This window comes from Oratosquilla oratoria, unplaced genomic scaffold, assembly GCF_046742065.1.
Source record: "Oratosquilla oratoria isolate Oo_2021 unplaced genomic scaffold, ASM4674206v1 SCAFFOLD104, whole genome shotgun sequence".
NCBI classification, from domain to species: domain Eukaryota; kingdom Metazoa; phylum Arthropoda; class Malacostraca; order Stomatopoda; family Squillidae; genus Oratosquilla; species Oratosquilla oratoria.
Window position 1 is genome coordinate 230,001 of NW_027467461.1, and position 5,000 is coordinate 235,000.

The following is a 5,000-nucleotide window of genomic DNA, read 5'->3' on the forward strand; positions in this document are numbered from 1 at the left end:
GTTATGTATGTCTATGGGCATGCATATAAGTATGCTTCCACGTATGTATTCATATATGTATATATGTATATACAGTATGCATGTATGTATGCATATATGTATGTCTGTATGTACACCTGTATGTATGGATGTATGTCTGCATATATGTATGTGTGCATACATGTGAGCAGTAATCGTCACTGAGGTCAGGTTTTTTCACAAGGATAGGGTTGGCAGGAGTGGGGGAGGTGTAGCACTTTTCGTTAAAAATGCATTAAAATGTATAGTCAACAATTCGATTAAGGAAGAGGACTGTACGGAATCTATTTGGGTAGAGATTATAGGCAAGAATAAGAAAGTTATTATTGGCGTCTTGTATAGACCTAACCTCAGCACTGAGCAGACTGATCCCCTGATTCATGAAATTCACAGAGCGTCCCAGTACAAAAACGTTGTCATCATGGGAGATTTTAATTATAGAAACATTGACTGGGAAACTTTAATAGGAGATCATGAAGCGAAGACATTCCTGGATGTGGTGCAGGATAATTTCCTAAAACAAGTGTTTACCGATCCCACGAGGGGACAAAATACCCTGGACTTAATTCTAACTAATAATGAGCACCAAATTAGCAGCGTAATAGTGGGAGATAGTCTAGGCCCTAGCGATCATCAAGAAATAAGATTTAATGTTATTTGGGAAAAACTAAAAAGTACGAATAACGTTCAAGTACCAGACTTCAGGAAAGCAAACTTTGACAATATAAAAACCTTACTATGAATCCCTTTTTAAAGTCTTACAGCAGCTCCTCATTCCATCTCCTACCAAAGAAGAGGGAGAAAAGCTCATGATGAGATTCAAAATCAGGTTGATGGGAAACCCATTGCTATTTTACTTCTGAGTGGTGCTCCTGAGTGATGCTAAGAACGAGAAAATGACAGACTGACAGCATATTCTGTCACTATCTCCCTAATTATACCAAGGGCTTCTTGCAAGGCAGTACAAGAAGTCTTAAAAGACTGTGAGCCAGGCCAAGTTTTTTCTCAAAATTGAGGGTATAATGTCTAGTCTATATAACTACAGTAGGCCTACAACAATAATTAAAAGAAGTAATTGTGGTGTAATAAGTATAGAGATGTTTCTGTATGTAAATGAAAGTGTATGTTGGCTTGGGGGTTGTAGAAAGTGTGGTCTAGAGGGGCAATAGATGTATGGCTTCTGTGGTGCCCTTCTTAGCTCTTGGGTCCTGGAAGAAAGTACAGGCTGGTCCCCGGCTTTCAAAGGCCCTAGCAGTAGCCAGCATTTCAATCCAGAAAAATGTATTGGAAACTATGATTCATAAGTCAAAAGTAAGACTTGCATGGTGCTGTCCAGAATGATTTTGAGAATGTGACAGATTAAGCTTGAAAAATTGTTAATGATGACAATAATAAGGGTTCAATATGATAAATGATGATCATATTGATACATGTAATTCAGTCATGATCAGGATAACCATAGGTAACTTGGAATGAGGCTCAGGTGTCATAATAGCGTGTAATAAGGTAATAGATAATAATAGCCATCATGATAACACCAAAGGAAATGTGAGGTATGTTGTAGTATATTTAAGCATCTGTGTTGTTTACTGGCCAGTTCCCTACATGGGTCACGGGTATTTTATTCAGCTGAGGGGATTTTTTTTTATCCGATTTGTATTTTTATTATGTCTTTAGTTTTAGTTTAAAAAAAAATCTTTAACATTTTGATGTATTATGTAACTATTTTTCTTCAATATTTGTTTTTTATTTTTCTTTGTCGTTTATCTTTCTATGATTTTTATTTTGTTGAAGTATTTTTATCATTTTATCTCTATATCTTTATTCTTATTACTTCTATGTTGCATTTATGTTTATGATTTATTCTTTCACTTTATTTAATGTTATTTTCATCTGTTTTACTGATGGTACAATTGGTAATGATAGTAATTCATGTTCTGACTGAAGAATTTGTGATTTTTCTGTCTTGGAGCGTACAGACATGAGATGTAGGTATTTTGAGGGTAATTCCTTGAATTGTGATTTGGAAAGCATCGGTTTCCATCTTGACACCAATAGCAATGGTTACTCTGGTAGTGTTCCTGCATACCTTGGGCATAGTAACTAGGGTAACTGTAGTAATAGGCGTTTGTTTGTCTTTTGTTTGTCGGTTTTGCTGCCACATTGTGTACCGTTAGTCTGGTGTTCATGTGTACCGTTAGTCTGGTGTTCATTGACACCTGGCCTCGTCTGGTATGGTAGTTAGGGTGAGTACCATTGCAACAGTTGTCTTGGTATTGTCGATGAGTATTACCTTGGTAAAGTGGTTGGTATTGCATTGTTTGGTAATTGTTTTGGCTATTACGAGTGGTCCGGTTGTTTCTTGTAAGATCAGGCTTCTGGATTGGCTATCCTCGTTGATTTGCCTTCCTGTGGGGCTTTCTTTGACAGGATTCTGCCATTTTGTTCTTCGCCTGTCTTTGGAGGAAAGAATTGGTCACCGGCACCCCCTCGAACTCTTTCGTTACTTCAGCCAAAGCCATTTTGTATCTTCGAGATCGACGCTCCTTGTGGCTGAGCTTTTTCGTCTCCTCTTCCTCTGGACGCAAAGTTTGGTGCTTTTGTTCGCTCTGTAAGGAAAGAGCCAAAGGAGAAGAAACATCGATCTCACAAGCGACGATGTCGGGTTCTTTTAGTTCGCCGATCTCGCTTATCACGGCATCGGGAACTGCAGATTCCTGAAGGGTCGCTTTGTCACGAACAGGAGGTTCTTGAGTGGCCTCCAGGTCCAATGCCTGTGCCCTTGAGAAAGAGGTTTCTTCGGACGAGTCTTCGTGTGTGCCCATAATGTTTTCACTTTCGTGAAGAATCTCCGCTTCACCCAGAAGGTTCTGCCCTTGTTTGGGTTCTTGGAGTTCTTTGCAGTCGTCCTTGGGCTCCTGTCGTTTGTTGTCGTCGATGGGAAGAGGGTCTTTGAAGTCGACCGATGGCTTCTGGTCTTCGCTGGTCCCTCTTTCGCAGCAGGACAAAGCTCGCAAAGCTTCGCGGCACGTTTTCGAAACGGCCCGAAGAGCTTTGCCGAGGCCCTCGACGACACAGTTCAAGTAGTTGATCATTGCTGTACCTTAAAATCCTCTGGACACTTCTTTTGTTTCGCGAAAATGGCGCTTCCTCTTCAGACTGACAAACTGACAGGGTCAGTTTTCGACAGGTGAGGCCATGAACATTTGCATACATTAACAGTTACCGTAGGAATTGTGGTGGTGATCTATAGAAGAAATAGTGATTCTATTTCGTGTATATATGTATCCATGCATGTGTGTGTATACGCCCACGTGTGTACATATGTAATTAAGTATACAATGTACGTGTATGTACGTATTCGGGTTTGAATGCTCCAAAGTATTATTCAAACCCTTCAGTTAGGGTTGTGTTTTTTACCGTAGCCTTTTGGAATATATATCTTGCTGGTTTTCTAAATGGTCATTGCTATTTTCTTAACAGCTCTATCTGTGGGTGGGAATTGATGTACGTGAAAGATATCAAAATTCTTTACGATTCCATCTGTATCTTTCTGCCTTTTTAAGAACGTCTCCTTATGTTTAGGTTTTATTTTCCTTTCTGGTTCTATGGCGCGCTGGTGGTAGTGATTGGCGTTGAGGGCTTGTGACGGCGCAGAACTAATGTCGAGCACTGTTCACATCTTGTTCTTTCTAATACTTTCGGTAAGAACTGAAACTCTTGTTTTGTTTACTGCAGGAAGTAAATCGGTTGGTACTGATTTTTCATTTAATTTTACAGTCCAGTGATTACTTTCCATTACAGCCATTTTCCTCTTCAATACTTTCTGTCCTTCATTTGTCTTCTAGTATTCGATTGGTTCTAGACACTCCGTTTTAGAAGCTTCTTCCTTCCTGGTTGGTTGCCTCTTTTCTAAACAGCTTACTGTGCTTTCCGTAGATGATGGTAAACAAAACCAACTCTTCCTGTTAGAACTATCCTAAACTGTCGAAACTTGGCCCAACGAGCCTTCAGACTGAAATCCTTCAGCGTTCCGACAACTGGTACAGTGAGCTGCCATTGAAGCGCGTAAGCCTTTCAGACTTTTCTTCTTCTCCTTCAGCTTTACTTGAACTTTCCTGAAGTTCTCCTTCACTCTCTTCTTCATCTGTTTGATCTCTCCCTTAATGCGGCCCAAGAACATACGGTTCACGAAAGAACCTTGGAGGTCTGTTGACCTCAGCTTCTCCGTTGCGGAGGAGAGGTCAAGGTCCTGGGTCATCGCGGGGCGGTCTCGGGTCTTCGAGACCTTTCTGGGTCGAAGAGGGGGAACCTTTGTCCATAAAGACACCCCCCCCCCGTCTTCGCAACGTTGAAGACCTTCGAAATACTTCGCCCGCCCATGACTCTGCTAAACTTCCTTACCCTCCTAAAGTCGGGGTAGGAATCTTGCGAAGTGAAACGCAACATTCAGGATTGGGTCTATGCTCAACCTGTCCGCCTGAGTACCTCAATCGAGTTGTGCGTTGATTGCATCTGTCGCCAGGTAATTCTGTTCGTCATTATTTTTGTACTTATATACGAAATTATATATTCTTTCTTTTTATATATATTTCTATTTACATCTCAATAGAAAACGGTTTAGGGTCACTCATAGAAATATAGTCTACACGCATGCAACGTCATACACTAGTTCTTCGAATTATCTAATTACTCGTGTTATTATTTCCTTTTTGAGCAAATAATTTCACGCCCCACTTGTATCCACCTCACTCCTTCTTGGGGTCAAACAATGGATGAATAGGAGAGAAAACAATAAAAGGATCTCGAAGAAGAAAATTGGCCAAAATATTAAGATTTTTTACTTTTTCTCTTTTTAAGCTGACTGACGGGGGTGATTGCCTCTCCTTAATAGCTGAGAGGAAAGTAATAAAGACGAGAAAAGAGAAAAATAAAAAGAGGAGGAAGAAGGAGTGAAAAAGAGAAAAACTAAAAGAAAAAGA